The sequence below is a fragment of the Dama dama genome, chromosome 15 (assembly GCF_033118175.1).
Source record: "Dama dama isolate Ldn47 chromosome 15, ASM3311817v1, whole genome shotgun sequence".
NCBI lineage: Eukaryota > Metazoa > Chordata > Mammalia > Artiodactyla > Cervidae > Dama > Dama dama.
In genome coordinates, this window is record NC_083695.1 from 14,922,768 (window position 1) to 14,946,535 (window position 23,768).

General features: G+C 64.6%; 7 non-coding genes across 7 annotated transcripts; all 7 read left to right on the forward strand.

Annotated features, from left to right (window-relative positions):
• Positions 1–2,694: 2,694 nt before the first annotated feature.
• LOC133070936 (5S ribosomal RNA) lies at positions 2,695–2,813 on the forward strand. Its single transcript, XR_009696322.1, has one exon. It is a non-coding gene; the product is annotated as a 5S ribosomal RNA (ribosomal RNA).
• A 3,504-nt stretch (positions 2,814–6,317) lies between these two features.
• Positions 6,318–6,436, forward strand: LOC133070937 (5S ribosomal RNA). The gene has a single exon (XR_009696323.1). It is a non-coding gene; the product is annotated as a 5S ribosomal RNA (ribosomal RNA).
• Positions 6,437–9,940: 3,504 nt separating this feature from the next.
• On the forward strand, positions 9,941–10,059 carry LOC133070938 (5S ribosomal RNA). Its single transcript, XR_009696324.1, has one exon. It is a non-coding gene; the product is annotated as a 5S ribosomal RNA (ribosomal RNA).
• Positions 10,060–13,545: 3,486 nt separating this feature from the next.
• On the forward strand, positions 13,546–13,664 carry LOC133070939 (5S ribosomal RNA). The gene has a single exon (XR_009696325.1). It is a non-coding gene; the product is annotated as a 5S ribosomal RNA (ribosomal RNA).
• Positions 13,665–17,158: 3,494 nt separating this feature from the next.
• Positions 17,159–17,277, forward strand: LOC133070940 (5S ribosomal RNA). The gene has a single exon (XR_009696326.1). It is a non-coding gene; the product is annotated as a 5S ribosomal RNA (ribosomal RNA).
• A 3,510-nt stretch (positions 17,278–20,787) lies between these two features.
• LOC133070941 (5S ribosomal RNA) lies at positions 20,788–20,906 on the forward strand. The gene has a single exon (XR_009696327.1). It is a non-coding gene; the product is annotated as a 5S ribosomal RNA (ribosomal RNA).
• Positions 20,907–22,818: 1,912 nt separating this feature from the next.
• On the forward strand, positions 22,819–22,937 carry LOC133070942 (5S ribosomal RNA). The gene has a single exon (XR_009696328.1). It is a non-coding gene; the product is annotated as a 5S ribosomal RNA (ribosomal RNA).
• The last annotated feature ends 831 nt before the right edge of the window (positions 22,938–23,768 follow it).

Sequence of the window (23,768 nt, forward strand, 5' to 3'; positions counted from 1 at the left end):
GCCAAGACGTCTTGGGGACCCCACGGGGCTCTGCCAGCCCCAGGGCACCGCGTCCAGCTGGGGCCCGGGGCCCAAGGCTGACGCCCCCTCCCTTGGGAAAGCTGCTTCTTCCGCCTGGTCTCTCTCGGAGGTGGGTCAGGGACTGTGCCACTGTGTCTGTCTCGGATCGGATGCCATCCTCTCTCCCGTGTCTGCCTCCCGTTTTCTGTCCGTCAGTCGCTGTGTCTCCGTGTGTGTGTGTGTGTGTGTGTGTGTGGTGTTGGGTCACAGGGTGTGAAGCTCTCTGTGTGTGTTTGTGTGTGTGTGTGTGTGTGTGTGTGTGTGTGGTGTTGGATCAGAGTGCGGGAAACTGCGTTGCCTAGAACAGAGTTTAGTTGTCAATGAAGGAGATGTAGAGCCAGAATGGGCTTCCCAGGTGGTGCTAGCAGTAAAGAACCTGTCTGCCCATGCAGGGAATGAAGGAGATGTGGGTTTGATACCTGGGTTGGGAAGATCCCCTGGAGGACGGCATGACAACCTACTTCAGTATGCTTGCCTGGAGGATCCTACAGTAAGAGGAGCCTGGCGGGCTACAGCCCATGGGGTCACAGTCAGGCAGGACTGAAGCAACGTGGCACCCAAGCATGCACACAGAGGCAGAGTATGAAGGATCTTGATTCTGGGCAGAAGGTTAATATCTCATTGTGGGTTCTCAGGCAGAGAAGCAGCAGCAAGGCAGTCACAGCCTTCTGAGAGAAGAACAGGTAAGACAGAGGGTTAAATTTAGAGGCGGTTTGTAAGTGGGCAGTGACAGCAATGCTTAAAACCAATAACGTCCACGTGTTAACTCCTTGACTCCAGAATCCACAAAACCGGGTCCTCCTGTGCACGTATTATAGGAAGCACTTGAAGACAACAAGGACTTGGTGCTTACCAAGCTCGTAGAGGACGGAATTGCTTTTGCCTTTCCAAGAGCATTAGCGCCTGTGCAGACATAGGTTCCTTCACTTTCAAGGGAAAGGTTCTGCAACAAAAGGGATCCATTGAAAAGCAAGGAAATACTGTCACTCAGAGATTCTCCTACCATCAAGCAAGTAACATTAGGATGAGGCACACCATCGGAATAAAAACAGATATGACCCGAACGCCCTCAAGCCGAAGCCTATCTTCCAGCCAACAGGGCCTTTGGCCAGCCGGCCAGCCAGTCAGCGGGCATGGCGGGTAGCAGCGTGCCAACTTTTGGATCGCCACGGCCATAGCCCCTCTGCGGGAGGATGACCGGGGCCCCGACTCCCAACGCAGACCTGGGTTGCCTCCAAGAGGCCGGAGGGCCACTCCGCATTCGGATTGCAAGAAACAAGATGACCGTCCGGTATGCTTGGACCCCCCTACATGATATGCAACCCCCCAGCTCCACACCCTTCCCCCTCCATTCTGGGTATCCCACCCCCCCGGACCCCAGTCGGCCCGCCCACACCCTTGCCCCCTGACACTCTCAAACACACACTCACACTCTCATCCTCTGGCCTTTGGGCGGGGGCTGGGTCTTCCCTTATTAGGTAGCCAAGCGGAAGGGGACCTTTGAGACCTCGGCTGCCAAGACGTCTTGGGGACCCCACGGGGCTCTGCCAGCCCCAGGGCACCGCGTCCAGCTGGGGCCCGGGGCCCAAGGCTGACGCCCCCTCCCTTGGGAAAGCTGCTTCTTCCGCCTGGGGTCTCTCTGAGGTGGGTCAGGGACTGTGCCACTGTGTCTGTCTCGGATCGGATGCCATCCTCTCTCCCGTGTCTGCCTCCCGTTTTCTCTCCGTCAGTCGCTGTGTCTCCCTCTGTGTGTGTGTGTGTGTGTGTGTGTGTGTGTGTGTGTGTCTGCGCGCGGGGGCCGGTCTGTCTGTCCGCCTGCCTCTCCCTCTCGCCGTCTTCGAGTCTGTCTCTGAACCTCCGTCTCTTTCTGCCTCTGCGTCTCCTGACACCCGGCCTCCCGTCCCTTCCTCTGGCCCCGGCCTCTCACAGGTTGCTGGGGCCCTGGCTCTGGCTGACGAGCCTGCGCCGGCCGGCTTGTCTCACTTGGCGTGGGTGCGTGCGAGTGTCTTGTGTGTCTGTCCGTGTGCCTGCCTGTCGGCCGTCTGCTCTCTCAGGACGGTCCTGTGCTTGGCGGGCGGCGTGGGGGCAAGTGGGGCCTCGATAGGGCGAAGGGGCGGGGCTGACGCGCTCCTGTCGGCCGCGCTGCTGGCTCCCGGTGGGTTTGGGCACCGGGCAGGTGCGGGGCAGGATGGGCGCTCAGGGCCCCAGCTGGGCTGCGCAGGAGGTTCAGAGGCCCGCGGGCGGCGGGCAGCGGCGGGCCCGGAAGCCAGAGACCTCCGGGGCAAGCTGGCCCTGTGCAGCGAACGGGATGGGGCTGGGGGCGCCGCCCAGCGGGGGCGGGCCTGCAGAGGCCCGGGGTGGGAGAGCGCCGAGACCTCCGCGCCCCTCCCGCCCCCGCACGCACGCACGGTGATGGGGAGCGGGGGCGGGGCGGCGTCGGCCGGCCGCCGGGCTGCCGGCCCTGGCCGGCCGGAGTCCGGTGGCGGGTCGTCCGGCTCAGGTACAGCGCGCGGCCCGTGGAGAGGTGCGGCCGGCTGACCCGCCCGGCAGGCAGGTCACAGCGAAAGGGAGGCGCGGCGCGGCGCGGCGCGGCGCGGCGCGGGGCTCTTAGGGCGCTTGGAGGCAGCCGCCTCCGTCTACGGCCATACCACCCTGAACGCGCCCGATCTCGTCTGATCTCGGAAGCTAAGCAGGGTCGGGCCTGGTTAGTACTTGGATGGGAGACCGCCTGGGAATACCGGGTGCTGTAGGCTTTTTGCCTCCCCTCTCCTTTAGCCCCCGCCCCCACTCCCGCCCCACACCTCCCCCAGCCCCACCCGTGGCGTGGCCTGCACCGCAAGCCGCCCCCCACCCCCACCCCTGGCCCCTCGCACCCCACCGCGCTCACAGCCGTCGGTCGCCTGCCTTCCAGCCGGCGGCCCTCGCAGGCAGCAGCGGCGTCCCATCTCTTGGATCCCCGCGGCCCCAGCCCCTCCCCGGGTGGATGCCCCGGGCCTGGGGGGCGGGGGTCCGACGCCCGGCTGCCTCTGCGCGGCCCGAGAGCCCCTCCGCTTTCGGCTTCCAAAAAACCAGATGACCTTCCGGTCTCCGTCTGGGGCTCGCTAGGCAAGCCTCAGGTAATCCTGGGGACTGCCCCACGCCCCAGCCCCACCCGCAACCGTAGTGCCATCCTCGCACGCGACTGCGCGTGCTCTCCCGCGGGCACACACACACACACACACACACACACACACACACAAAGACACACACACCCCCACCTTCACCCACACACCCACCCTGCCGCCGAGACGTGTCAGGAGACAGAAACCACAGGTAAGGGAGATGGAGAAAGAGGGAGAGAGAAACAGCAAGAGGACCACACAGGCTTCCCAACCCTCGGCCTCCACACCCTCGGCCCTCCATTCTGGGTATCCCCCCGGACCCCAGTCGGCCCGCCCACACCCTTGCCCCCTGACACACTCGCACACACACTCTCACACACTCACCCTCTGGCCTTTGGGCGGGGGCTGGGTCTTGCCTTAGGTAGCCAAGCTGAAGGGGACCTTTGAGACCTCGGCTGCCAAGACGTCTTGGGGACCCCACGGGGCTCTGCCAGCCCCAGGGCACCGCGTCCAGCTGGGGCCCGGGGCCCAAGGCTGACGCCCCCTCCCTTGGGAAAGCTGCTTCTTCCGCCTGGTCTCTCTCGGAGGTGGGTCAGGGACTGTGCCACTGTGTCTGTCTCGGATCGGATGCCATCCTCTCTCCCGTGTCTGCCTCCCGTTTTCTGTCCGTCAGTCGCTGTGTCTCTGTGTGTGTGTGTGTGTGTGTGTGTGTGTGTGTGTGTGTGTGTGGTGTTGGGTCACAGGGTGTGAAGCTCTGTGTGTGTGTGTGTGTGTGTGTGTGTGTGTGTGTGTGTGTGGTGTTGGATCAGAGTGCGGGAAACTGCGTTGCCTAGAACAGAGTTTAGTTGTCAATGAAGGAGATGTAGAGCCAGAATGGGCTTCCCAGGTGGTGCTAGCAGTAAAGAACCTGTCTGCCCATGCAGGGAATGAAGGAGATGTGGGTTTGATACCTGGGTTGGGAAGATCCCCTGGAGGACGGCATGACAACCTACTTCAGTATGCTTGCCTGGAGGATCCTACAGTAAGAGGAGCCTGGCGGGCTACAGCCCATGGGGTCACAGTCAGGCAGGACTGAAGCAACGTGGCACCCAAGCATGCACACAGAGGCAGAGTATGAAGGATCTTGATTCTGGGCAGAAGGTTAATATCTCATTGTGGGTTCTCAGGCAGAGAAGCAGCAGCAAGGCAGTCACAGCCTTCTGAGAGAAGAACAGGTAAGACAGAGGGTTAAATTTAGAGGCGGTTTGTAAGTGGGCAGTGACAGCAATGCTTAAAACCAATAACGTCCACGTGTTAACTCCTTGACTCCAGAATCCACAAAACCGGGTCCTCCTGTGCACGTATTATAGGAAGCACTTGAAGACAACAAGGACTTGGTGCTTACCAAGCTCGTAGAGGACGGAATTGCTTTTGCCTTTCCAAGAGCATTAGCGCCTGTGCAGACATAGGTTCCTTCACTTTCAAGGGAAAGGTTCTGCAACAAAAGGGATCCATTGAAAAGCAAGGAAATACTGTCACTCAGAGATTCTCCTACCATCAAGCAAGTAACATTAGGATGAGGCACACCATCGGAATAAAAACAGATATGACCCGAACGCCCTCAAGCCGAAGCCTATCTTCCAGCCAACAGGGCCTTTGGCCAGCCGGCCAGCCAGTCAGCGGGCATGGCGGGTAGCAGCGTGCCAACTTTTGGATCGCCACGGCCATAGCCCCTCTGCGGGAGGATGACCGGGGCCCCGACTCCCAACGCAGACCTGGGTTGCCTCCAAGAGGCCGGAGGGCCACTCCGCATTCGGATTGCAAGAAACAAGATGACCGTCCGGTATGCTTGGACCCCCCTACATGATATGCAACCCCCCAGCTCCACACCCTTCCCCCTCCATTCTGGGTATCCCACCCCCCCGGACCCCAGTCGGCCCGCCCACACCCTTGCCCCCTGACACTCTCAAACACACACTCACACTCTCATCCTCTGGCCTTTGGGCGGGGGCTGGGTCTTCCCTTATTAGGTAGCCAAGCGGAAGGGGACCTTTGAGACCTCGGCTGCCAAGACGTCTTGGGGACCCCACGGGGCTCTGCCAGCCCCAGGGCACCGCGTCCAGCTGGGGCCCGGGGCCCAAGGCTGACGCCCCCTCCCTTGGGAAAGCTGCTTCTTCCGCCTGGGGTCTCTCTGAGGTGGGTCAGGGACTGTGCCACTGTGTCTGTCTCGGATCGGATGCCATCCTCTCTCCCGTGTCTGCCTCCCGTTTTCTCTCCGTCAGTCGCTGTGTCTCCCTCTGTGTGTGTGTGTGTGTGTGTGTGTGTGTGTGTGTCTGCGCGCGGGGGCCCGTCTGTCTGTCCGCCTGCCTCTCCCTCTCGCCGTCTTCGAGTCTGTCTCTGAACCTCCGTCTCTTTCTGCCTCTGCGTCTCCTGACACCCGGCCTCCCGTCCCTTCCTCTGGCCCCGGCCTCTCACAGGTTGCTGGGGCCCTGGCTCTGGCTGACGAGCCTGCGCCGGCCGGCTTGTCTCACTTGGCGTGGGTGCGTGCGAGTGTCTTGTGTGTCTGTCCGTGTGCCTGCCTGTCGGCCGTCTGCTCTCTCAGGACGGTCCTGTGCTTGGCGGGCGGCGTGGGGGCAAGTGGGGCCTCGATAGGGCGAAGGGGCGGGGCTGACGCGCTCCTGTCGGCCGCGCTGCTGGCTCCCGGTGGGTTTGGGCACCGGGCAGGTGCGGGGCAGGATGGGCGCTCAGGGCCCCAGCTGGGCTGCGCAGGAGGTTCAGAGGCCCGCGGGCGGCGGGCAGCGGCGGGCCCGGAAGCCAGAGACCTCCGGGGCAAGCTGGCCCTGTGCAGCGAACGGGATGGGGCTGGGGGCGCCGCCCAGCGGGGGCGGGCCTGCAGAGGCCCGGGGTGGGAGAGCGCCGAGACCTCCGCGCCCCTCCCGCCCCCGCACGCACGCACGGTGATGGGGAGCGGGGGCGGGGCGGCGTCGGCAGGCCGCCGGGCTGCCGGCCCTGGCCGGCCGGAGTCCGGTGGCGGGTCGTCCGGCTCAGGTACAGCGCGCGGCCCGTGGAGAGGTGCGGCCGGCTGACCCGCCCGGCAGGCAGGTCACAGCGAAAGGGAGGCGCGGCGCGGCGCGGCGCGGCGCGGGGCTCTTAGGGCGCTTGGAGGCAGCCGCCTCCGTCTACGGCCATACCACCCTGAACGCGCCCGATCTCGTCTGATCTCGGAAGCTAAGCAGGGTCGGGCCTGGTTAGTACTTGGATGGGAGACCGCCTGGGAATACCGGGTGCTGTAGGCTTTTTGCCTCCCCTCTCCTTTAGCCCCCGCCCCCACTCCCGCCCCACACCTCCCCCAGCCCCACCCGTGGCGTGGCCTGCACCGCAAGCCGCCCCCCACCCCCACCCCTGGCCCCTCGCACCCCACCGCGCTCACAGCCGTCGGTCGCCTGCCTTCCAGCCGGCGGCCCTCGCAGGCAGCAGCGGCGTCCCATCTCTTGGATCCCCGCGGCCCCAGCCCCTCCCCGGGTGGATGCCCCGGGCCTGGGGGGCGGGGGTCCGACGCCCGGCTGCCTCTGCGCGGCCCGAGAGCCCCTCCGCTTTCGGCTTCCAAAAAACCAGATGACCTTCCGGTCTCCGTCTGGGGCTCGCTAGGCAAGCCTCAGGTAATCCTGGGGACTGCCCCACGCCCCAGCCCCACCCGCAACCGTAGTGCCATCCTCGCACGCGACTGCGCGTGCTCTCCCGCGGCGCACACACACACACACACACACACACACACACACACACAAGACACACACACCCCCACCTTCACCCACACACCCACCCTGCCGCCGAGACGTGTCAGGAGACAGAAACCACAGGTAAGGGAGATGGAGAAAGAGGGAGAGAGAAACAGCAAGAGGACCACACAGGCTTCCCAACCCTCGGCCTCCACACCCTCGGCCCTCCATTCTGGGTATCCCCCCGGACCCCAGTCGGCCCGCCCACACCCTTGCCCCCTGACACACTCGCACACACACTCTCACACACTCACCCTCTGGCCTTTGGGCGGGGGCTGGGTCTTGCCTTAGGTAGCCAAGCTGAAGGGGACCTTTGAGACCTCGGCTGCCAAGACGTCTTGGGGACCCCACGGGGCTCTGCCAGCCCCAGGGCACCGCGTCCAGCTGGGGCCCGGGGCCCAAGGCTGACGCCCCCTCCCTTGGGAAAGCTGCTTCTTCCGCCTGGTCTCTCTCGGAGGTGGGTCAGGGACTGTGCCACTGTGTCTGTCTCGGATCGGATGCCATCCTCTCTCCCGTGTCTGCCTCCCGTTTTCTGTCCGTCAGTCGCTGTGTCTCCGTGTGTGTGTGTGTGTGTGTGTGTGTGGTGTTGGGTCACAGGGTGTGAAGCTCTCTGTGTGTGTGTGTGTGTGTGTGTGTGTGTGTGTGTGTGTGTGTGTGTGGTGTGGATCAGAGTGCGGGAAACTGCGTTGCCTAGAACAGAGTTTAGTTGTCAATGAAGGAGATGTAGAGCCAGAATGGGCTTCCCAGGTGGTGCTAGCAGTAAAGAACCTGTCTGCCCATGCAGGGAATGAAGGAGATGTGGGTTTGATACCTGGGTTGGGAAGATCCCCTGGAGGACGGCATGACAACCTACTTCAGTATGCTTGCCTGGAGGATCCTACAGTAAGAGGAGCCTGGCGGGCTACAGCCCATGGGGTCACAGTCAGGCAGGACTGAAGCAACGTGGCACCCAAGCATGCACACAGAGGCAGAGTATGAAGGATCTTGATTCTGGGCAGAAGGTTAATATCTCATTGTGGGTTCTCAGGCAGAGAAGCAGCAGCAAGGCAGTCACAGCCTTCTGAGAGAAGAACAGGTAAGACAGAGGGTTAAATTTAGAGGCGGTTTGTAAGTGGGCAGTGACAGCAATGCTTAAAACCAATAACGTCCACGTGTTAACTCCTTGACTCCAGAATCCACAAAACCGGGTCCTCCTGTGCACGTATTATAGGAAGCACTTGAAGACAACAAGGACTTGGTGCTTACCAAGCTCGTAGAGGACGGAATTGCTTTTGCCTTTCCAAGAGCATTAGCGCCTGTGCAGACATAGGTTCCTTCACTTTCAAGGGAAAGGTTCTGCAACAAAAGGGATCCATTGAAAAGCAAGGAAATACTGTCACTCAGAGATTCTCCTACCATCAAGCAAGTAACATTAGGATGAGGCACACCATCGGAATAAAAACAGATATGACCCGAACGCCCTCAAGCCGAAGCCTATCTTCCAGCCAACAGGGCCTTTGGCCAGCCGGCCAGCCAGTCAGCGGGCATGGCGGGTAGCAGCGTGCCAACTTTTGGATCGCCACGGCCATAGCCCCTCTGCGGGAGGATGACCGGGGCCCCGACTCCCAACGCAGACCTGGGTTGCCTCCAAGAGGCCGGAGGGCCACTCCGCATTCGGATTGCAAGAAACAAGATGACCGTCCGGTATGCTTGGACCCCCCTACATGATATGCAACCCCCCAGCTCCACACCCTTCCCCCTCCATTCTGGGTATCCCACCCCCCCGGACCCCAGTCGGCCCGCCCACACCCTTGCCCCCTGACACTCTCAAACACACACTCACACTCTCATCCTCTGGCCTTTGGGCGGGGGCTGGGTCTTCCCTTATTAGGTAGCCAAGCGGAAGGGGACCTTTGAGACCTCGGCTGCCAAGACGCTTGGGGACCCCACGGGGCTCTGCCAGCCCCAGGGCACCGCGTCCAGCTGGGGCCCGGGGCCCAAGGCTGACGCCCCCTCCCTTGGGAAAGCTGCTTCTTCCGCCTGGGGTCTCTCTGAGGTGGGTCAGGGACTGTGCCACTGTGTCTGTCTCGGATCGGATGCCATCCTCTCTCCCGTGTCTGCCTCCCGTTTTCTCTCCGTCAGTCGCTGTGTCTCCCTCTGTGTGTGTGTGTGTGTGTGTGTGTGTGTGTGTGTGTGTGTGTCTGCGCGCGGGGGCCCGTCTGTCTGTCCGCCTGCCTCTCCCTCTCGCCGTCTTCGAGTCTGTCTCTGAACCTCCGTCTCTTTCTGCCTCTGCGTCTCCTGACACCCGGCCTCCCGTCCCTTCCTCTGGCCCCGGCCTCTCACAGGTTGCTGGGGCCCTGGCTCTGGCTGACGAGCCTGCGCCGGCCGGCTTGTCTCACTTGGCGTGGGTGCGTGCGAGTGTCTTGTGTGTCTGTCCGTGTGCCTGCCTGTCGGCCGTCTGCTCTCTCAGGACGGTCCTGTGCTTGGCGGGCGGCGTGGGGGCAAGTGGGGCCTCGATAGGGCGAAGGGGCGGGGCTGACGCGCTCCTGTCGGCCGCGCTGCTGGCTCCCGGTGGGTTTGGGCACCGGGCAGGTGCGGGGCAGGATGGGCGCTCAGGGCCCCAGCTGGGCTGCGCAGGAGGTTCAGAGGCCCGCGGGCGGCGGGCAGCGGCGGGCCCGGAAGCCAGAGACCTCCGGGGCAAGCTGGCCCTGTGCAGCGAACGGGATGGGGCTGGGGGCGCCGCCCAGCGGGGGCGGGCCTGCAGAGGCCCGGGGTGGGAGAGCGCCGAGACCTCCGCGCCCCTCCCGCCCCCGCACGCACGCACGGTGATGGGGAGCGGGGGCGGGGCGGCGTCGGCCGGCCGCCGGGCTGCCGGCCCTGGCCGGCCGGAGTCCGGTGGCGGGTCGTCCGGCTCAGGTACAGCGCGCGGCCCGTGGAGAGGTGCGGCCGGCTGACCCGCCCGGCAGGCAGGTCACAGCGAAAGGGAGGCGCGGCGCGGCGCGGCGCGGCGCGGGGCTCTTAGGGCGCTTGGAGGCAGCCGCCTCCGTCTACGGCCATACCACCCTGAACGCGCCCGATCTCGTCTGATCTCGGAAGCTAAGCAGGGTCGGGCCTGGTTAGTACTTGGATGGGAGACCGCCTGGGAATACCGGGTGCTGTAGGCTTTTTGCCTCCCCTCTCCTTTAGCCCCCGCCCCCACTCCCGCCCCACACCTCCCCCAGCCCCACCCGTGGCGTGGCCTGCACCGCAAGCCGCCCCCCACCCCCACCCCTGGCCCCTCGCACCCCACCGCGCTCACAGCCGTCGGTCGCCTGCCTTCCAGCCGGCGGCCCTCGCAGGCAGCAGCGGCGTCCCATCTCTTGGATCCCCGCGGCCCCAGCCCCTCCCCGGGTGGATGCCCCGGGCCTGGGGGGCGGGGGTCCGACGCCCGGCTGCCTCTGCGCGGCCCGAGAGCCCCTCCGCTTTCGGCTTCCAAAAAACCAGATGACCTTCCGGTCTCCGTCTGGGGCTCGCTAGGCAAGCCTCAGGTAATCCTGGGGACTGCCCCACGCCCCAGCCCCACCCGCAACCGTAGTGCCATCCTCGCACGCGACTGCGCGTGCTCTCCCGCGGGCGCACACACACACACACACACACACACACACACACAAAGACACACACACCCCCACCTTCACCCACACACCCACCCTGCCGCCGAGACGTGTCAGGAGACAGAAACCACAGGTAAGGGAGATGGAGAAAGAGGGAGAGAGAAACAGCAAGAGGACCACACAGGCTTCCCAACCCTCGGCCTCCACACCCTCGGCCCTCCATTCTGGGTATCCCCCCGGACCCCAGTCGGCCCGCCCACACCCTTGCCCCCTGACACACTCGCACACACACTCTCACACACTCACCCTCTGGCCTTTGGGCGGGGGCTGGGTCTTGCCTTAGGTAGCCAAGCTGAAGGGGACCTTTGAGACCTCGGCTGCCAAGACGTCTTGGGGACCCCACGGGGCTCTGCCAGCCCCAGGGCACCGCGTCCAGCTGGGGCCCGGGGCCCAAGGCTGACGCCCCCTCCCTTGGGAAAGCTGCTTCTTCCGCCTGGTCTCTCTCGGAGGTGGGTCAGGGACTGTGCCACTGTGTCTGTCTCGGATCGGATGCCATCCTCTCTCCCGTGTCTGCCTCCCGTTTTCTGTCCGTCAGTCGCTGTGTCTCCGTGTGTGTGTGTGTGTGTGTGTGTGTGGTGTTGGGTCACAGGGTGTGAAGCTCTCTGTGTGTGTGTGTGTGTGTGTGTGTGTGTGTGTGTGTGTGTGTGGTGTTGGATCAGAGTGCGGGAAACTGCGTTGCCTAGAACAGAGTTTAGTTGTCAATGAAGGAGATGTAGAGCCAGAATGGGCTTCCCAGGTGGTGCTAGCAGTAAAGAACCTGTCTGCCCATGCAGGGAATGAAGGAGATGTGGGTTTGATACCTGGGTTGGGAAGATCCCCTGGAGGACGGCATGACAACCTACTTCAGTATGCTTGCCTGGAGGATCCTACAGTAAGAGGAGCCTGGCGGGCTACAGCCCATGGGGTCACAGTCAGGCAGGACTGAAGCAACGTGGCACCCAAGCATGCACACAGAGGCAGAGTATGAAGGATCTTGATTCTGGGCAGAAGGTTAATATCTCATTGTGGGTTCTCAGGCAGAGAAGCAGCAGCAAGGCAGTCACAGCCTTCTGAGAGAAGAACAGGTAAGACAGAGGGTTAAATTTAGAGGCGGTTTGTAAGTGGGCAGTGACAGCAATGCTTAAAACCAATAACGTCCACGTGTTAACTCCTTGACTCCAGAATCCACAAAACCGGGTCCTCCTGTGCACGTATTATAGGAAGCACTTGAAGACAACAAGGACTTGGTGCTTACCAAGCTCGTAGAGGACGGAATTGCTTTTGCCTTTCCAAGAGCATTAGCGCCTGTGCAGACATAGGTTCCTTCACTTTCAAGGGAAAGGTTCTGCAACAAAAGGGATCCATTGAAAAGCAAGGAAATACTGTCACTCAGAGATTCTCCTACCATCAAGCAAGTAACATTAGGATGAGGCACACCATCGGAATAAAAACAGATATGACCCGAACGCCCTCAAGCCGAAGCCTATCTTCCAGCCAACAGGGCCTTTGGCCAGCCGGCCAGCCAGTCAGCGGGCATGGCGGGTAGCAGCGTGCCAACTTTTGGATCGCCACGGCCATAGCCCCTCTGCGGGAGGATGACCGGGGCCCCGACTCCCAACGCAGACCTGGGTTGCCTCCAAGAGGCCGGAGGGCCACTCCGCATTCGGATTGCAAGAAACAAGATGACCGTCCGGTATGCTTGGACCCCCCTACATGATATGCAACCCCCCAGCTCCACACCCTTCCCCCTCCATTCTGGGTATCCCACCCCCCCGGACCCCAGTCGGCCCGCCCACACCCTTGCCCCCTGACACTCTCAAACACACACTCACACTCTCATCCTCTGGCCTTTGGGCGGGGGCTGGGTCTTCCCTTATTAGGTAGCCAAGGAAGGGGACCTTTGAGACCTCGGCTGCCAAGACGTCTTGGGGACCCCACGGGGCTCTGCCAGCCCCAGGGCACCGCGTCCAGCTGGGGCCCGGGGCCCAAGGCTGACGCCCCCTCCCTTGGGAAAGCTGCTTCTTCCGCCTGGGGTCTCTCTGAGGTGGGTCAGGGACTGTGCCACTGTGTCTGTCTCGGATCGGATGCCATCCTCTCTCCCGTGTCTGCCTCCCGTTTTCTCTCCGTCAGTCGCTGTGTCTCCCTCTGTGTGTGTGTGTGTGTGTGTGTGTGTGTGTCTGCGCGCGGGGGCCCGTCTGTCTGTCCGCCTGCCTCTCCCTCTCGCCGTCTTCGAGTCTGTCTCTGAACCTCCGTCTCTTTCTGCCTCTGCGTCTCCTGACACCCGGCCTCCCGTCCCTTCCTCTGGCCCCGGCCTCTCACAGGTTGCTGGGGCCCTGGCTCTGGCTGACGAGCCTGCGCCGGCCGGCTTGTCTCACTTGGCGTGGGTGCGTGCGAGTGTCTTGTGTGTCTGTCCGTGTGCCTGCCTGTCGGCCGTCTGCTCTCTCAGGACGGTCCTGTGCTTGGCGGGCGGCGTGGGGGCAAGTGGGGCCTCGATAGGGCGAAGGGGCGGGGCTGACGCGCTCCTGTCGGCCGCGCTGCTGGCTCCCGGTGGGTTTGGGCACCGGGCAGGTGCGGGGCAGGATGGGCGCTCAGGGCCCCAGCTGGGCTGCGCAGGAGGTTCAGAGGCCCGCGGGCGGCGGGCAGCGGCGGGCCCGGAAGCCAGAGACCTCCGGGGCAAGCTGGCCCTGTGCAGCGAACGGGATGGGGCTGGGGGCGCCGCCCAGCGGGGGCGGGCCTGCAGAGGCCCGGGGTGGGAGAGCGCCGAGACCTCCGCGCCCCTCCCGCCCCCGCACGCACGCACGGTGATGGGGAGCGGGGGCGGGGCGGCGTCGGCCGGCCGCCGGGCTGCCGGCCCTGGCCGGCCGGAGTCCGGTGGCGGGTCGTCCGGCTCAGGTACAGCGCGCGGCCCGTGGAGAGGTGCGGCCGGCTGACCCGCCCGGCAGGCAGGTCACAGCGAAAGGGAGGCGCGGCGCGGCGCGGCGCGGCGCGGGGCTCTTAGGGCGCTTGGAGGCAGCCGCCTCCGTCTACGGCCATACCACCCTGAACGCGCCCGATCTCGTCTGATCTCGGAAGCTAAGCAGGGTCGGGCCTGGTTAGTACTTGGATGGGAGACCGCCTGGGAATACCGGGTGCTGTAGGCTTTTTGCCTCCCCTCTCCTTTAGCCCCCGCCCCCACTCCCGCCCCACACCTCCCCCAGCCCCACCCGTGGCGTGGCCTGCACCGCAAGCCGCCCCCCACCCCCACCCCTGGCCCCTCGCACCCCACCGCGCTCACAGCCGTCGGTCGCCTGCCTTCCAGCCGGCGGCCCTCGCAGGCAGCAGCGGCGTCCCATCTCTTGGATCCCCGCGGCCCCAGCCCCTCCCCGGGTGGATGCCCCGGGCCTGGGGGGCGGGGGTCCGACGCCCGGCTGCCTCTGCGCGGCCCGAGAGCCCCTCCGCTTTCGGCTTCCAAAAAACCAGATGACCTTCCGGTCTCCGTCTGGGGCTCGCTAGGCAAGCCTCAGGTAATCCTGGGGACTGCCCCACGCCCCAGCCCCACCCGCAACCGTAGTGCCATCCTCGCACGCGACTGCGAGTGCTCTCCCGCGGGCGCACACACACACACACACACACACACACACACACACAAAGACACACACACCCCCACCTTCACCCACACACCCACCCTGCCGCCGAGACGTGTCAGGAGACAGAAACCACAGGTAAGGGAGATGGAGAAAGAGGGAGAGAGAAACAGCAAGAGGACCACACAGGCTTCCCAACCCTCGGCCTCCACACCCTCGGCCCTCCATTCTGGGTATCCCCCCGGACCCCAGTCGGCCCGCCCACACCCTTGCCCCCTGACACACTCGCACACACACTCTCACACACTCACCCTCTGGCCTTTGGGCGGGGGCTGGGTCTTGCCTTAGGTAGCCAAGCTGAAGGGGACCTTTGAGACCTCGGCTGCCAAGACGTCTTGGGGACCCCACGGGGCTCTGCCAGCCCCAGGGCACCGCGTCCAGCTGGGGCCCGGGGCCCAAGGCTGACGCCCCCTCCCTTGGGAAAGCTGCTTCTTCCGCCTGGTCTCTCTCGGAGGTGGGTCAGGGACTGTGCCACTGTGTCTGTCTCGGATCGGATGCCATCCTCTCTCCCGTGTCTGCCTCCCGTTTTCTGTCCGTCAGTCGCTGTGTCTCCGTGTGTGTGTGTGTGTGTGTGTGTGTGTGTGTGTGGTGTTGGGTCACAGGGTGTGAAGCTCTGTGTGTGTGTGTGTGTGTGTGTGTGTGTGTGTGTGTGTGTGGTGTTGGATCAGAGTGCGGGAAACTGCGTTGCCTAGAACAGAGTTTAGTTGTCAATGAAGGAGATGTAGAGCCAGAATGGGCTTCCCAGGTGGTGCTAGCAGTAAAGAACCTGTCTGCCCATGCAGGGAATGAAGGAGATGTGGGTTTGATACCTGGGTTGGGAAGATCCCCTGGAGGACGGCATGACAACCTACTTCAGTATGCTTGCCTGGAGGATCCTACAGTAAGAGGAGCCTGGCGGGCTACAGCCCATGGGGTCACAGTCAGGCAGGACTGAAGCAACGTGGCACCCAAGCATGCACACAGAGGCAGAGTATGAAGGATCTTGATTCTGGGCAGAAGGTTAATATCTCATTGTGGGTTCTCAGGCAGAGAAGCAGCAGCAAGGCAGTCACAGCCTTCTGAGAGAAGAACAGGTAAGACAGAGGGTTAAATTTAGAGGCGGTTTGTAAGTGGGCAGTGACAGCAATGCTTAAAACCAATAACGTCCACGTGTTAACTCCTTGACTCCAGAATCCACAAAACCGGGTCCTCCTGTGCACGTATTATAGGAAGCACTTGAAGACAACAAGGACTTGGTGCTTACCAAGCTCGTAGAGGACGGAATTGCTTTTGCCTTTCCAAGAGCATTAGCGCCTGTGCAGACATAGGTTCCTTCACTTTCAAGGGAAAGGTTCTGCAACAAAAGGGATCCATTGAAAAGCAAGGAAATACTGTCACTCAGAGATTCTCCTACCATCAAGCAAGTAACATTAGGATGAGGCACACCATCGGAATAAAAACAGATATGACCCGAACGCCCTCAAGCCGAAGCCTATCTTCCAGCCAACAGGGCCTTTGGCCAGCCGGCCAGCCAGTCAGCGGGCATGGCGGGTAGCAGCGTGCCAACTTTTGGATCGCCACGGCCATAGCCCCTCTGCGGGAGGATGACCGGGGCCCCGACTCCCAACGCAGACCTGGGTTGCCTCCAAGAGGCCGGAGGGCCACTCCGCATTCGGATTGCAAGAAACAAGATGACCGTCCGGTATGCTTGGACCCCCCTACATGATATGCAACCCCCCAGCTCCACACCCTTCCCCCTCCATTCTGGGTATCCCACCCCCCCGGACCCCAGTCGGCCCGCCCACACCCTTGCCCCCTGACACTCTCAAACACACACTCACACTCTCATCCTCTGGCCTTTGGGCGGGGGCTGGGTCTTCCCTTATTAGGTAGCCAAGCGGAAGGGGACCTTTGAGACCTCGGCTGCCAAGACGTCTTGGGGACCCCACGGGGCTCTGCCAGCCCCAGGGCACCGCGTCCAGCTGGGGCCCGGGGCCCAAGGCTGACGCCCCCTCCCTTGGGAAAGCTGCTTCTTCCGCCTGGGGTCTCTCTGAGGTGGGTCAGGGACTGTGCCACTGTGTCTGTCTCGGATCGGATGCCATCCTCTCTCCCGTGTCTGCCTCCCGTTTTCTCTCCGTCAGTCGCTGTGTCTCCCTCTGTGTGTGTGTGTGTGTGTGTGTGTGTGTGTCTGCGCGCGGGGGCCGGTCTGTCTGTCCGCCTGCCTCTCCCTCTCGCCGTCTTCGAGTCTGTCTCTGAACCTCCGTGTCTTTCTGCCTCTGCGTCTCCTGACACCCGGCCTCCCGTCCCTTCCTCTGGCCCCGGCCTCTCACAGGTTGCTGGGGCCCTGGCTCTGGCTGACGAGCCTGCGCCGGCCGGCTTGTCTCACTTGGCGTGGGTGCGTGCGAGTGTCTTGTGTGTCTGTCCGTGTGCCTGCCTGTCGGCCGTCTGCTCTCTCAGGACGGTCCTGTGCTTGGCGGGCGGCGTGGGGGCAAGTGGGGCCTCGATAGGGCGAAGGGGCGGGGCTGACGCGCTCCTGTCGGCCGCGCTGCTGGCTCCCGGTGGGTTTGGGCACCGGGCAGGTGCGGGGCAGGATGGGCGCTCAGGGCCCCAGCTGGGCTGCGCAGGAGGTTCAGAGGCCCGCGGGCGGCGGGCAGCGGCGGGCCCGGAAGCCAGAGACCTCCGGGGCAAGCTGGCCCTGTGCAGCGAACGGGATGGGGCTGGGGGCGCCGCCCAGCGGGGGCGGGCCTGCAGAGGCCCGGGGTGGGAGAGCGCCGAGACCTCCGCGCCCCTCCCGCCCCCGCACGCACGCACGGTGATGGGGAGCGGGGGCGGGGCGGCGTCGGCAGGCCGCCGGGCTGCCGGCCCTGGCCGGCCGGAGTCCGGTGGCGGGTCGTCCGGCTCAGGTACAGCGCGCGGCCCGTGGAGAGGTGCGGCCGGCTGACCCGCCCGGCAGGCAGGTCACAGCGAAAGGGAGGCGCGGCGCGGCGCGGCGCGGCGCGGGGCTCTTAGGGCGCTTGGAGGCAGCCGCCTCCGTCTACGGCCATACCACCCTGAACGCGCCCGATCTCGTCTGATCTCGGAAGCTAAGCAGGGTCGGGCCTGGTTAGTACTTGGATGGGAGACCGCCTGGGAATACCGGGTGCTGTAGGCTTTTTGCCTCCCCTCTCCTTTAGCCCCCGCCCCCACTCCCGCCCCACACCTCCCCCAGCCCCACCCGTGGCGTGGCCTGCACCGCAAGCCGCCCCCCACCCCCACCCCTGGCCCCTCGCACCCCACCGCGCTCACAGCCGTCGGTCGCCTGCCTTCCAGCCGGCGGCCCTCGCAGGCAGCAGCGGCGTCCCATCTCTTGGATCCCCGCGGCCCCAGCCCCTCCCCGGGTGGATGCCCCGGGCCTGGGGGGCGGGGGTCCGACGCCCGGCTGCCTCTGCGCGGCCCGAGAGCCCCTCCGCTTTCGGCTTCCAAAAAACCAGATGACCTTCCGGTCTCCGTCTGGGGCTCGCTAGGCAAGCCTCAGGTAATCCTGGGGACTGCCCCACGCCCCAGCCCCACCCGCAACCGTAGTGCCATCCTCGCACGCGACTGCGCGTGCTCTCCCGCGGGCGCACACACACACACACACACACACACACACACACACACAAAGACACACACACCCCCACCTTCACCCACACACCCACCCTGCCGCCGAGACGTGTCAGGAGACAGAAACCACAGGTAAGGGAGATGGAGAAAGAGGGAGAGAGAAACAGCAAGAGGACCACACAGGCTTCCCAACCCTCGGCCTCCACACCCTCAGCCCTCCATTCTGGGTATCCCCCCGGACCCCAGTCGGCCCGCCCACACCCTTGCCCCCTGACACACTCGCACACACACTCTCACACACTCACCCTCTGGCCTTTGGGCGGGGGCTGGGTCTTGCCTTAGGTAGCCAAGCTGAAGGGGACCTTTGAGACCTCGGCTGCCAAGACGTCTTGGGGACCCCACGGGGCTCTGCCAGCCCCAGGGCACCGCGTCCAGCTGGGGCCCGGGGCCCAAGGCTGACGCCCCCTCCCTTGGGAAAGCTGCTTCTTCCGCCTGGTCTCTCTCGGAGGTGGGTCAGGGACTGTGCCACTGTGTCTGTCTCGGATCGGATGCCATCCTCTCTCCCGTGTCTGCCTCCCGTTTTCTGTCCGTCAGTCGCTGTGTCTCCGTGTGTGTGTGTGTGTGTGTGTGTGTGTGTGTGTGTGTGTGGTGTTGGGTCACAGGGTGTGAAGCTCTCTGTGTGTGTGTGTGTGTGTGTGTGTGTGTGTGTGTGTGTGTGGTGTTGGATCAGAGTGCGGGAAACTGCGTTGCCTAGAACAGAGTTTAGTTGTCAATGAAGGAGATGTAGAGCCAGAATGGGCTTCCCAGGTGGTGCTAGCAGTAAAGAACCTGTCTGCCCATGCAGGGAATGAAGGAGATGTGGGTTTGATACCTGGGTTGGGAAGATCCCCTGGAGGACGGCATGACAACCTACTTCAGTATGCTTGCCTGGAGGATCCTACAGTAAGAGGAGCCTGGCGGGCTACAGCCCATGGGGTCACAGTCAGGCAGGACTGAAGCAACGTGGCACCCAAGCATGCACACAGAGGCAGAGTATGAAGGATCTTGATTCTGGGCAGAAGGTTAATATCTCATTGTGGGTTCTCAGGCAGAGAAGCAGCAGCAAGGCAGTCACAGCCTTCTGAGAGAAGAACAGGTAAGACAGAGGGTTAAATTTAGAGGCGGTTTGTAAGTGGGCAGTGACAGCAATGCTTAAAACCAATAACGTCCACGTGTTAACTCCTTGACTCCAGAATCCACAAAACCGGGTCCTCCTGTGCACGTATTATAGGAAGCACTTGAAGACAACAAGGACTTGGTGCTTACCAAGCTCGTAGAGGACGGAATTGCTTTTGCCTTTCCAAGAGCATTAGCGCCTGTGCAGACATAGGTTCCTTCACTTTCAAGGGAAAGGTTCTGCAACAAAAGGGATCCATTGAAAAGCAAGGAAATACTGTCACTCAGAGATTCTCCTACCATCAAGCAAGTAACATTAGGATGAGGCACACCATCGGAATAAAAACAGATATGACCCGAACGCCCTCAAGCCGAAGCCTATCTTCCAGCCAACAGGGCCTTTGGCCAGCCGGCCAGCCAGTCAGCGGGCATGGCGGGTAGCAGCGTGCCAACTTTTGGATCGCCACGGCCATAGCCCCTCTGCGGGAGGATGACCGGGGCCCCGACTCCCAACGCAGACCTGGGTTGCCTCCAAGAGGCCGGAGGGCCACTCCGCATTCGGATTGCAAGAAACAAGATGACCGTCCGGTATGCTTGGACCCCCCTACATGATATGCAACCCCCCAGCTCCACACCCTTCCCCCTCCATTCTGGGTATCCCACCCCCCCGGACCCCAGTCGGCCCGCCCACACCCTTGCCCCCTGACACTCTCAAACACACACTCACACTCTCATCCTCTGGCCTTTGGGCGGGGGCTGGGTCTTCCCTTATTAGGTAGCCAAGCGGAAGGGGACCTTTGAGACCTCGGCTGCCAAGACGTCTTGGGGACCCCACGGGGCTCTGCCAGCCCCAGGGCACCGCGTCCAGCTGGGGCCCGGGGCCCAAGGCTGACGCCCCCTCCCTTGGGAAAGCTGCTTCTTCCGCCTGGGGTCTCTCTGAGGTGGGTCAGGGACTGTGCCACTGTGTCTGTCTCGGATCGGATGCCATCCTCTCTCCCGTGTCTGCCTCCCGTTTTCTCTCCGTCAGTCGCTGTGTCTCCCTCTGTGTGTGTGTGTGTGTGTGTGTGTGTGTGTGTGTGTCTGCGCGCGGGGGCCGGTCTGTCTGTCCGCCTGCCTCTCCCTCTCGCCGTCTTCGAGTCTGTCTCTGAACCTCCGTCTCTTTCTGCCTCTGCGTCTCCTGACACCCGGCCTCCCGTCCCTTCCTCTGGCCCCGGCCTCTCACAGGTTGCTGGGGCCCTGGCTCTGGCTGACGAGCCTGCGCCGGCCGGCTTGTCTCACTTGGCGTGGGTGCGTGCGAGTGTCTTGTGTGTCTGTCCGTGTGCCTGCCTGTCGGCCGTCTGCTCTCTCAGGACGGTCCTGTGCTTGGCGGGCGGCGTGGGGGCAAGTGGGGCCTCGATAGGGCGAAGGGGCGGGGCTGACGCGCTCCTGTCGGCCGCGCTGCTGGCTCCCGGTGGGTTTGGGCACCGGGCAGGTGCGGGGCAGGATGGGCGCTCAGGGCCCCAGCTGGGCTGCGCAGGAGGTTCAGAGGCCCGCGGGCGGCGGGCAGCGGCGGGCCCGGAAGCCAGAGACCTCCGGGGCAAGCTGGCCCTGTGCAGCGAACGGGATGGGGCTGGGGGCGCCGCCCAGCGGGGGCGGGCCTGCAGAGGCCCGGGGTGGGAGAGCGCCGAGACCTCCGCGCCCCTCCCGCCCCCGCACGCACGCACGGTGATGGGGAGCGGGGGCGGGGCGGCGTCGGCCGGCCGCCGGGCTGCCGGCCCTGGCCGGCCGGAGTCCGGTGGCGGGTCGTCCGGCTCAGGTACAGCGCGCGGCCCGTGGAGAGGTGCGGCCGGCTGACCCGCCCGGCAGGCAGGTCACAGCGAAAGGGAGGCGCGGCGCGGCGCGGCGCGGCGCGGGGCTCTTAGGGCGCTTGGAGGCAGCCGCCTCCGTCTACGGCCATACCACCCTGAACGCGCCCGATCTCGTCTGATCTCGGAAGCTAAGCAGGGTCGGGCCTGGTTAGTACTTGGATGGGAGACCGCCTGGGAATACCGGGTGCTGTAGGCTTTTTGCCTCCCCTCTCCTTTAGCCCCCGCCCCCACTCCCGCCCCACACCTCCCCCAGCCCCACCCGTGGCGTGGCCTGCACCGCAAGCCGCCCCCCACCCCCACCCCTGGCCCCTCGCACCCCACCGCGCTCACAGCCGTCGGTCGCCTGCCTTCCAGCCGGCGGCCCTCGCAGGCAGCAGCGGCGTCCCATCTCTTGGATCCCCGCGGCCCCAGCCCCTCCCCGGGTGGATGCCCCGGGCCTGGGGGGCGGGGGTCCGACGCCCGGCTGCCTCTGCGCGGCCCGAGAGCCCCTCCGCTTTCGGCTTCCAAAAAACCAGATGACCTTCCGGTCTCCGTCTGGGGCTCGCTAGGCAAGCCTCAGGTAATCCTGGGGACTGCCCCACGCCCCAGCCCCACCCGCAACCGTAGTGCCATCCTCGCACGCGACTGCGCGTGCTCTCCCGCGGGCTCACACACACACACACACACACAAAGACACACACACACCCCCACCTTCACCCACACACCCACCCTGCCGCCGAGACGTGTCAGGAGACAGAAACCACAGGTAAGGGAGATGGAGAAAGAGGGAGAGAGAAACAGCAAGAGGACCACACAGGCTTCCCAACCCTCGGCCTCCACACCCTCGGCCCTCCATTCTGGGTATCCCCCCGGACCCCAGTCGGCCCGCCCACACCCTTGCCCCCTGACACACTCGCACACACACTCTCACACACTCACCCTCTGGCCTTTGGGCGGGGGCTGGGTCTTGCCTTAGGTAGCCAAGCTGAAGGGGACCTTTGAGACCTCGGCTGCCAAGACGTCTTGGGGACCCCACGGGGCTCTGCCAGCCCCAGGGCACCGCGTCCAGCTGGGGCCCGGGGCCCAAGGCTGACGCCCCCTCCCTTGGGAAAGCTGCTTCTTCCGCCTGGGGTCTCTCTGAGGTGGGTCAGGGACTGTGCCACTGTGTCTGTCTCGGATCGGATGCCATCCTCTCTCCCGTGTCTGCCTCCCGTTTTCTCTCCGTCAGTCGCTGTGTCTCCCTCTGTGTGTGTGTGTGTGTGTGTGTGTGTGTGTGTGTGTGTGTCTGCGCGCGGGGGCCGGTCTGTCTGTCCGCCTGCCTCTCCCTCTCGCCGTCTTCGAGTCTGTCTCTGAACCTCCGTCTCTTTCTGCCTCTGCGTCTCCTGACACCCGGCCTCCCGTCCCTTCCTCTGGCCCCGGCCTCTCACAGGTTGCTGGGGCCCTGGCTCTGGCTGACGAGCCTGCGCCGGCCGGCTTGTCTCACTTGGCGTGGGTGCGTGCGAGTGTCTTGTGTGTCTGTCCGTGTGCCTGCCTGTCGGCCGTCTGCTCTCTCAGGACGGTCCTGTGCTTGGCGGGCGGCGTGGGGGCAAGTGGGGCCTCGATAGGGCGAAGGGGCGGGGCTGACGCGCTCCTGTCGGCCGCGCTGCTGGCTCCCGGTGGGTTTGGGCACCGGGCAGGTGCGGGGCAGGATGGGCGCTCAGGGCCCCAGCTGGGCTGCGCAGGAGGTTCAGAGGCCCGCGGGCGGCGGGCAGCGGCGGGCCCGGAAGCCAGAGACCTCCGGGGCAAGCTGGCCCTGTGCAGCGAACGGGATGGGGCTGGGGGCGCCGCCCAGCGGGGGCGGGCCTGCAGAGGCCCGGGGTGGGAGAGCGCCGAGACCTCCGCGCCCCTCCCGCCCCCGCACGCACGCACGGTGATGGGGAGCGGGGGCGGGGCGGCGTCGGCCGGCCGCCGGGCTGCCGGCCCTGGCCGGCCGGAGTCCGGTGGCGGGTCGTCCGGCTCAGGTACAGCGCGCGGCCCGTGGAGAGGTGCGGCCGGCTGACCCGCCCGGCAGGCAGGTCACAGCGAAAGGGAGGCGCGGCGCGGCGCGGCGCGGCGCGGGGCTCTTAGGGCGCTTGGAGGCAGCCGCCTCCGTCTACGGCCATACCACCCTGAACGCGCCCGATCTCGTCTGATCTCGGAAGCTAAGCAGGGTCGGGCCTGGTTAGTACTTGGATGGGAGACCGCCTGGGAATACCGGGTGCTGTAGGCTTTTTGCCTCCCCTCTCCTTTAGCCCCCGCCCCCACTCCCGCCCCACACCTCCCCCAGCCCCACCCGTGGCGTGGCCTGCACCGCAAGCCGCCCCCCACCCCCACCCCTGGCCCCTCGCACCCCACCGCGCTCACAGCCGTCGGTCGCCTGCCTTCCAGCCGGCGGCCCTCGCAGGCAGCAGCGGCGTCCCATCTCTTGGATCCCCGCGGCCCCAGCCCCTCCCCGGGTGGATGCCCCGGGCCTGGGGGGCGGGGGTCCGACGCCCGGCTGCCTCTGCGCGGCCCGAGAGCCCCTCCGCTTTCGGCTTCCAAAAAACCAGATGACCTTCCGGTCTCCGTCTGGGGCTCGCTAGGCAAGCCTCAGGTAATCCTGGGGACTGCCCCACGCCCCAGCCCCACCCGCAACCGTAGTGCCATCCTCGCACGCGACTGCGCGTGCTCTCCCGCGGGCTCACACACACACACACACACACAAAGACACACACACACCCCCACCTTCACCCACACACCCACCCTGCCGCCGAGACGTGTCAGGAGACAGAAACCACAGGTAAGGGAGATGGAGAAAGAGGGAGAGAGAAACAGCAAGAGGACCACACAGGCTTCCCAACCCTCGGCCTCCACACCCTCGGCCCTCCATTCTGGGTATCCCCCCGGACCCCAGTCGGCCCGCCCACACCCTTGCCCCCTGACACACTCGCACACACACTCTCACACACTCACCCTCTGGCCTTTGGGCGGGGGCTGGGTCTTGCCTTAGGTAGCCAAGCTGAAGGGGACCTTTGAGACCTCGGCTGCCAAGACGTCTTGGGGACCCCACGGGGCTCTGCCA